Source organism: Mobula birostris, chromosome 27, assembly GCF_030028105.1.
Source record: "Mobula birostris isolate sMobBir1 chromosome 27, sMobBir1.hap1, whole genome shotgun sequence".
Classification (NCBI taxonomy): Eukaryota; Metazoa; Chordata; class Chondrichthyes; order Myliobatiformes; family Myliobatidae; genus Mobula; species Mobula birostris.
This window is the reverse complement of record NC_092396.1, coordinates 3406248-3416360: the sequence shown is the minus strand read 5'-3', so window position 1 is coordinate 3416360 and position 10113 is coordinate 3406248. Positions and strand designations below refer to the sequence as shown.

Below are 10113 nucleotides of genomic sequence, written 5' to 3'. Positions count from 1 at the left end.
AGACATGTTCAAGAGGTTCAGTTGTTGTTCAGACCAAACATCAGAATGGGGAAGAAATGTGACCTCAGTGACTTTGATCACGGAATGATAGTTGGTACCAGACAAGGTGGGCTGAGTATCTCAGAAATACCTGATTGCCTGGGATTTTCATGCACAGCAGTCTCTAGAGTTTACAGAGAATGGTGTGAAAAACAAAAAAAAACATCCAGTGAGTGGCAGTTCTGTGGGCAAAAATGCCTTGTTAACAAGATAAGACGCAGCCCTTCCCCCACTTACAATCTGTAGTGATTTGCTCTAATGTGGGTGAATCTCCTTCACTTTTCAGTCAATGTCAGTCAAATTGCAATAGAAAAGAGCACAATGTGCAGGGAAAACTAACTACAGGGCAATAGAGACTGTTGCCATGGTAAACCTGCTTCATTACTACGGGCCAGGAGTCAGCCTAAGTCTGGAAGTGACAAGAAAGCAGATGACTTTCAGTAAAATACTGGTTGATGGTGTGAAAGCAGCTGAAATGTCTTACCTTAAAAAGCCTTTGTAACGGTTGCTTTGACCACTCTTTCACTTGTATATTATGCTGACAGTCTATACACACACTCTCTCTTCTCTCTTCGGTTGTCCATCGAAATCCGATGACGTCCACTCCTTTAGCAGTGAGATCTTTGATGACTATACAGCCCTATCCTGGACCCACAAGCTCGATTGCAGGTGGGACATGTATATGTGGTAGTGGTGGCACAAACACACACACACACACACACACACACACACACACACACAAATACACAAACACACACACACACGCACACACACACACACAAATACAGAAACACACACACCCACACAAATACACAAACACACGCACACATACAAATACACAAACACACGCGCACACATACAAATACACAAACACACACGTGCACACTCATAGACATGCACACATGCAAACGCAGACACATGTGCACACTCACTCATATGTGCACATACACTCAAACACACACAGACATGCGCACACACCTACTCACACACATGTGCATACACACACACACATGGACATATAATCTGTGACCACTGTGCACTGTCCACTTTGCACTGAACTGGACATTTTTGTTCTTCTTGCTTGTTTCATTGTATATCAGTATGTTTATGCGTTTCTTGCGACTGTGGTGTATCGGAAGCGTGTGCCTCTGATGCTGGTGCAGGAAGTTTCTCATTGTATCTGTGCACATGTGCATTTGTCCGTGTGACAATAAATTTGTCATTATATGGCCGTAATCACCAAATTTGAAACTTCACTCTTGACTTCCAAAGAGCCTTTGCATCAATATCACCGGATCCAACAAACGCAACCTCTTTCACTCCACAAGGTTTGTGGAGTTAGGCACTGAATAACTAATGCCTGCTGCTGGCTGACCCATCCCGAACCGGTGGACAAAGTTTCCAGATGTGTCCTACACCATGCTGTTTGACACAGTGCCTGTGAGTCAGCCAGGCTGGGCCTGGGGAGACCCCCAGGTCGGTGACACCCAGCGACAGAATCTGGAATTTGAAGTCCCGTGATCGGCGAGTCCTGGGGTCAATTCCAAAGGTGGAAGACCTTACAAAGTAAGTATGGAAGTCAGGCCTCAGGATTGGGGAGCCTAGAAGTCAAAGGCATGATATCTCTGAGTCTGGCCCAGGGACAGGATGTTGGAGGTTCAGAGGTTACCTGTCCTGGGGTAGGGGACCTGCCTGTGTATGTTTGAGTGAGTGGGTGAGTGGGAGAAAAGAAACTTGATTTGTTCTTCTTGTTTCCCTGTGGTTGCTCGTGTTATTCCATCAAAACTGTGGGTACACTATGTTATTCCATCAAACACTGTGGGTACACTATGTTATTCCATCAAACACTGTGGGTACACTATGTTATTCCATCAAACACTGTGGGTACACTGTGTTACTCTATCGAACACTGTGAGTATACTATGTTGTTGAGATAAATAGATCTGAATCTGAATCCTGAGTGTTGTCTGGAGTAGGGAGCTAGAGTTATAGGAAGAGATTGGCCAGGCTAAGTGTTCATTCACTGAAGCGTGGGAGAATGAGGGGTGACCTTACAGAAATATTGAACATGATGAGGTGCATAGATCTGGTGGATGGTAACAGTCTGTTCAAGTCTGGACTCTTCTGTGCATTCGTGAAAGAATGGAACTTAGAAATAAACTCACATGCCAATCCTTAGCTGTTGATTGGCCAGTGACCTTCTGTGGAGTCAGACACACATGCTTTGCAGTACATGATAGAATTCTCGTCCCAGCCTATTATACATTTTATTTTTTTTCCCGAAATAATACTCCCCGCCTTCACACTTGGGAATAAAAGGATGTAACTCTAGCAGGCTGTACATTTATGAGGGTCCATTTGAGTTGGTTTAGCCTGAGGCTACCCTGACCAGAGTAGGAACAAAAGGGTTACCCTGGTAATGCCAGAGTGTAGTGTTACTGACGTATATAATGCAGCAAGCGTGTAGCTTGTCGGCTTTCACATCGGGGTAACTCTCAAGGCGACTCAAAGTGTGCATACTAGTTGCCATAGGAGAATCATCCTTTCCTTGAGGTACGTCTAACTCATGGGAAAACACAAACAGGATTTAAATCAAGGGTTCCCAACCTTTTTTATACCATGGAAGCTTACCATTAACCAAGGGTCTATGGAGCCTAGTTTGGGAACCAAATGGAGATTTATTTAATATTGTTGTATTATAAAATACAGTAAAGAACTTTGGCTCGCGATAAGTCACTGATCTCCATGGATTTTGCTTTTGGTATATTTGATGGGATTTGTTGGGATCTACAGCATTGGAAACTAAAATGCTTTTAGCGGGCTAATCACCTCAACTCTGAACTGATTCCACAACCTACAGACTCACTCTCAATGAATCTTTACAATTCATGTTCTCAGTTATTGTTAACTTGTATAATTTCCCTTGTTTTGCACATGGGTTGTTTGTCAGTCTTTGTTTTACGTATGGTTTTCATAAATTCTGTTTATTTTCATTTTTCTGTGAATGTCTACAAGAAAATGAATCTCAGGGTAGTATATGGTGATGTTTACATAGTTTGATAATGAACTTACTTTGCCTTTGACCATTAAATGTAACCTGAAGTTTGAAAATTCTGTGAGGGCTGGGTATGCAAATTTGACTTAATACTACTTTTATTATTTGATTTTTAATACAAAGCCTAGTTTCCTTCCTCTATAGCTCTGCTGAATTTCTTGCTGAATACCTGGATCTTGTCCTCAGATTTATCACACTGAGTTTAGGCAAGCTTTTCTCCAGTCTGAGGCAAAAACCCCTTCCCACATCAAGGTACTGGGTAGAAAGCAAGAACAGGGCTTCAAAGCTGAAATAATTTCCCTGAATAGAAGAGATTCTGCAGATGCTGGAAATCCAGAGCAACACACACAAAATGCTGGAGGAACTCGGCAGGTCAGACCACAACTTTGGAGAAGAATAAACAGTCAGTGTTTCAGACTGAGACCTTTCAAGTTCGATTGCCTTTGTGTGCAGCTGATTCAGTGTGAGATGAGGAATTGCTTTGTGCTTTTTCTTGCAGAAACGCGGCTCCAGGACAACATCCCATACACCGTGAATCTACAGGCCATGACACTCCGGGACTTGTGCTAATATTACTTTGTGACTGTATGTGCTGTCGTAGCTATACGTACCGTGTGCCGAGCATGACTGTGTGTACTGTGTTTTGCAGCTTGGCCCCAGAGAAAACCTGTTTCATTTAGCTGTCTAGGGTACGTGTGTGTGGATGAAAGACAATTAAATGAACGTAAGCTGGGCTTAATCCGGAATTAGTTTTTCAATTTTATCAAAGTCATACAGGTTTGTAATGCTCAGCTGCTGATGAGAGATAATAATTGTGGAGCTCTTTCCATACAGACGATGTAGTTCAAAATGCTTTACAATGTGTTAACACGCAAGCATGAAAGTAAAAGGCAAAATGATATTAGTTAAAAGTAAGGTTAAAAAAACAGGTTTTGAGCTGGCTTTTGGAAGTGTCAACTGTGTCTGCATCCCCTGTAGTTATAGAGTTCCACAGATTAGGAGCATAGTTCAAAAAAGCTGACTTGCCAATTATCTTTTGAGGGAGATTGTTTAAATTTAAGAGACCGGCTGAAGAAGAGCTGAGAGCTCGAGCAGGATTATAACACAAAAATGGTTCTGTGATGTACTCCGGTCCCAGACCAGTAAGAGCTTTAAGGACAAGTGAGAGAACTTTAAAATCAGTTTTAGAAGATACAGAAAGCCAATGCAAAGTAGCTGGAATGACAGTGAAACTTCATCCTGGTTTTGGTTAAAAGTCTAGCAGCTTGATGACGGTGAAGTTGAAGTTGTAGTTTGGATGAAGTCTAGATGAACTGTTGAATTTCTAGTGTCTAAGCATATCTTTTCTGTGTTTGTTACAGATACCACACAATGGGATCTCTTAAATACATCAAAATTCTGGTGTTAATGGCTATTGCACAAGGTAAGGTCAGATTGACAGAGTCTGACATTTTGAAATGTTTGGCAGAATTTGGTTTTTATTATCTAATAATTTCTGCCATTTGTTTTTATTTTTTTCACCATTCACTTTGCTTTTTGCTGATTGATACAGATCTGCCCAGACTTCAGGGCAACCACGATAGCATAGCGGTTAGCCCAGCACTGTTTCAGCTCGGGCCATCAGAGTTCAATTCCAGTGTCATACGTAAGAAAGTTTGTACTTTCTTCCCATGAAACACGTGTGTTTCCTCCGGGTGCTCCGGTTTCTGAAGACATATGGGTTACTAGGTTAACTGGTCATGGTAAATTGTCCTGTGATTAGGCTCGGGTTAAATCGGTGGGTTGCTGGGGGTGCAGCTCGTTAAGCCCAAAGGGCTTGTATCTCTAAATAAATAACTGCACAATTTATCAATGACAATATCAGTCAATAACCTGCTGTAATCAATTTAGTTCACTGGCAGTACGTGATACTGAATTTCAACATGACATGTAAAAACTAGGAAGACATTGCACTCAGTAGACACAGCTGGAGGAAATCTGCTGAAGAGGGGGCTGTGTCACATGAGAATGATCTGCTGTGTCACGGTGAACAAATGGCAGCTGTGAAAGGAGAGACTGAACAGCCAAACTACCTAACCGCTAACCACAATCACCACCTACTCTCGCCCACACTGCACCAGAACAAGTGGATCCCGGATCGGCCTCTACGGTGACCCGAGGACCCACCAATAGACAACCCTACAATCACCTGAGGACCCACCAATAGACAACTCCTACGGCCACCTGAGGGCCCACCAATAGACAACCCCTACGGCCACCTGAGGACCCACCAATAGACAACTCCTACGGACACCTGAGGACCCACCAATAGACAACTCCTACGGCCACCTGAGGACCACCAATAGACAACCCCTACAGAAACCTGAGGACCCACCAATAGACAACCCCTACAGAAACCTGAGGACCCACCAATAGACAACTCCTACGGCCACCTGAGGGCCCACCAATAGACAACCCCTATGGTGACCTGAGGACCCACCAACAGACAACCCCTATGGCTACCTGAGGGCCCACCAATAGACAACCCCTACGGTGACCTGAGGACCCACCAATAGACAACCCCTGAGGAGAACTTCATACTCACCTTGAGTAATTATACTGCTACATTTTCTATTGACAAGAAAGAGGAAATGAAATGCAAAGAATCTTGAGCTCTCAAGACCCTGCTCATGGACTGTCTGTCCCACTCCCATCAGGGAGGAGGCTACGTAGCATCCACACCAGGACCACCAGACTCAAAAACAGTTACTTTCCCCAAGCAGTGAGGCTGATCAACACCTCCACCCACTAACCCACCCCTCCACACCCTCAAACACCACTACTTAATCATTTCCTGTCAGAGTCACCTTATGTACAGACACTCCTGTGCCTAGCGTCATTTTATGGACATACAGTCGATCTATATGTATAAACTATTTTACATGTTTATACTTATTGTGTTTTTTTGTCCTGCATCGGATCTAGAGTAACAATTTCATTCTCCTTTACATTTGTGAACTGGAAATGACATTAAACAATCCTGAATCTTGAGTGCTTTGTTAGTTACTGGAGAGAACAGGTCAATGAATTTTCATTGCTTACAAGGGAACATAATTTTGGTGATCTGTGAGCAAGAGGTAAAATCAGTAAAAGTTGAGAGTTTGATTGCAGAAGGTTGGAGCGCAGTTACAATTATGAAGTTCTAGAGTTTTGAAAGTTCTTCACAGTACAATGTATGTTTTGCCTGAATCACATTTAGCTTCAGATTGTTGACCCTAAGACATTCACTCCTAATGCAGTCTACAAAGGCAACACTCATTGCTTCACTCCAGAAAATGATTGGTTGTTCTTTGTTAGACCTGAGTTATTACAGCCCATAGCAGCTGAACAAGACTTCACGATCAGGGAGGGAGTTCCCAAGTGCAGCTCCTCCCCAACTTCTTATCCTGGCTTCTGCCGCTTCCCTTTCCAATCCTGGTTACTGAAGGCCAGAGCTGTTTCATTTTGCCAACAACTAATCAGATATGAAATGATTCAAAGCAAGTGTCCATTCGGTGTGAGTTATTTAAAAAGTAGAAATATAAATGCGAATATAAAAGAGTAGGCTAGGGAGCTGGTCCATGAATTGGGCGTTGGGTACAACACAAAGCATCATTTAATTCTTTATGAATTAAGTTTCACGTTGAAGAAACTGTTCATCATGAATGATGAATGAAAGTAACAACTCTGAAATCCACCAGAGGGTCATAAAGCAGTTCCTTCATTTGTTCTGTGTCATGTTGAATGACGTGGGTGATCACAGTCTTTCCATGACCATGATTGTTCTCGGCAAATTTTTCGACAGAACTGGTTTGCCATTGCTTTCTTCTGGGCAGTGTCTTTACAAGACGGGTGACCCAGTCGTTATCAATACTCTTCGGAGATTGTCTGCCTGGTGTCAGTGGCTGCATATCCAGGACTTGTGATATACACCAGCTACTCATACAACCATCCACCACCTGCCCCCATGGCTTCACATGAGACTGATCGGGAGCTAAGCAGCTGCTACATGATAACGGAGGGAATGAGTGTCTCACACCTCTTTTGGTAGAGATATCTTCATCCTTCCAGTACCAAACTGAATCCTGAAAAATAAACATGAATTTATGAAAATAGATCAGTAACCAGAGTTTCAAAGCTAATTAGTTTTATAGATCATATGGTCATAGTTATAAAGTACTACAGCACAGAAGCAGACCCTTTGGCCCATCTAGTCCTTGTTGACCTGATCTTCTGCCTAGTTCCATCGACCTGCTCTCAGACTATATCCATCCAAATCCCTCCATGTACCTATCCAAACTTATTTTAATGTTACAATTGAACCCACGTCCACCACTTCCGCTGGCAGCTTGCTCCACACTTGTATGACCCTCTGAGTGAACAAGTTCCCCTCAGATTTCTCTTAAATATTTCACCTCTTACCCTAAACCCATGACCTCTAGCTCTTGTCTCATCCACCCTGAGGGAAAAAGCCTGCTTTCATTCACCCTATCGAGACCCCTCATATTTGGTATCGCACAATGTTCAGCAGTACGACACAAGCAACAACAGCTTCAAAACAAACCAACAACAGGAAAACAAGACCCTTTCCCACCCATCCAACCACTCTCACACATATAGAGTCCTCCAACTCCAGGGAGCAGGCTGTCTCCAGGCCTCCAACCATCATTCCCTGGCCCTGGATGCTCAGACTTGCAGATATCTGGCTTCCAATCACAAGCAAGAGGAAATCTGCAGATGCTGGAAATGCAAGCAACACACATAAAATGCTGGTGGAACTCAGCAGGCCAGGGAGCATCTGTAGAAGAGTATAGTTGACATTTTGGGCCAGTACCTTCCATATGGACCATTATCTGGCTTCCATCCTCTTTTGTCTGGTCCGAACTCAAAGACTCGCAGACCTTCGACCTCCAGACATACCGATCCCTGGACTTTCACTTCCAGTTTCAATGTCCAGACTTCACTGACCTCGGGGTATCACTGATCATGGAACTTTGATCTCTGGACTCTGACAACACATGGGACAGAGACATAGGAGATTCTGCAGACGATGGAAGTCCAAAGCAACGCGTACAAAATGCTGGAGGAACTCAGCAGGTCAGGCAGCATCTGTGGAGGGGAATAAAGAGTCGACATTTCAAGGAGAGACCGTTCATCAAGACTGAGCTATCCTAACAAATGGAACAGAGATGTGTCAGTGCTCTAGGAGACACCCAAAATGATGGATTAGACATTCCACACGATCAGGAAAGCTCACCAATGCCTCTCCTTTCTGAGGAGACTGAAGACACTGGACTATGCATATCTATACGCTACACATCTATCATTATATCATTCTACAGATGCACAGTAGAGAGCATCCTGATAAACTGTGTCACTACTTGGTACGGAAACTGCTTTGTGGTGAACAGGAAGGCTCTACAACGGGTAGTCAGAACTGCCCAGCTCATCACTGGCATCACTGGCATCAAGGACTTATATACAGAAAGGTGATGGAAAAGGGCCAATAAAGTCAGAAAGGATCCCACACACCCTGCTCATGGACTGTTTGTCCTATTCCCATCAATGAGTAGCATTCACACCAGGACCACCAGACTCAAAAACAGTTACTTTCCCCAAGCAGTAAGGCTGATCAACATCTCCACTCACTAACCCACCCCTCCACACCCCCAACCACCACTACTTTATCATTTCCTGTCAGAGTCACCTTATGTACAGACACTCCTGTGTGCCTGGCATCACTTTATGGACAGACAATCAATCTATATAAGCTACCTTATGTATTTATATTTATTGTGTTTTTTTATTATTGTGTTCCTTATCTTATTGTGTTTCTTTGTGCCGCATCGGGTCCGGAGTGACAATCATTTTGTTCTCCTTTACTCCTGTGTACTGGAAATGACAGTAAACAATGTTGAATGTTATAACATTAACTTGGTGTATGCTGCGTAGTGAAAGGTAAAAACAAAGTGCCCCCCTCCCAATGAAATAAAAAAATGCCGCAGAGGAATGAGGTAACATAACTTTCAAATTGGAATTGGTTTATTATTGTCACATGTACCGAAATACAGTAAAAAGCTTGTCGTGCAAACTGTTCACACAGATCAGATCATTATGCAGTGCATTGAGGTAGAACAAGGAAAATCAAGAACGGGATGCAGAATAAAGTGTAACAGTTACAGAGAAAGTGCAGGTAACAATAAAGTGCTACTGCCAGTTACACTGCTGGCGTTTAGGGCAGCAATGAAGGGCCTCCATTTCTGGCAGTGTTCAGGGCTTCCTTCATCAGTCAGTAACTTCCTCTCAGTCTTCACTACTGCAAGTCCCGGGTGGAGACTCAGGAATACTGTCACACTCAGATGTAGGATTCTTCATTGCTGTTTATTGTAACAATTTTGTTTTACCAGTCAGGGTTGTTTGCCCTGAGCTGAAACCCTGAACCTGGAGGACCAGTTGACCACTCTTTGTCTGACCTCTACCCTTTGACCTGTTTGGGTGAACCTACCAAGAGCCAAAGCATAAAGTCCCGACTCCAGCCAACAGAGCCCTCTGGGTCATTGAGACACACAAACCTCCAAACCACCACAATGTTGTGGTCCACTTGGAGGAAGCAATAAAGTACAAGATCATAATGAGGTAAATTGTGAGTCAGAGTTCCATCTTATCATATAAAGCAGGGTTCCCAACCTTTTTTATGCCATGGACTCCTACCATTAGCCGAGGTTGGGAACCCTGATATAAAGGAATCATTTAATAGTCTTATTGTGATGTAGAATAACCCTGAGCCTGAGCCTGGTGATAAGTGCTTTCAGGCTTTTGTATCTTCTGCCCGATGGGAGGTGAGGGGAGAAGAGAGAATCTCGTGATTGCACATTATCCATGTAATGGGATGGCACAGTGGTGTAGTGGTTAGCACAACATTTTACAGCACCAGCGATCTGAGTCCTATTCCCGCTGTTGCCTGTAAGGACTTTATAGTTGTCCCCGTGACCACATGCTCC

The 10113-nt window shown here is 43.5% G+C and overlaps 1 pseudogene; it reads left to right on the top strand.

Annotated features, from left to right (window-relative positions):
- The window catches only part of LOC140188468 (trypsin-3-like), a 45232-nt pseudogene that overhangs the window by 17290 nt on the left and 17829 nt on the right, over positions 1–10113 (top strand).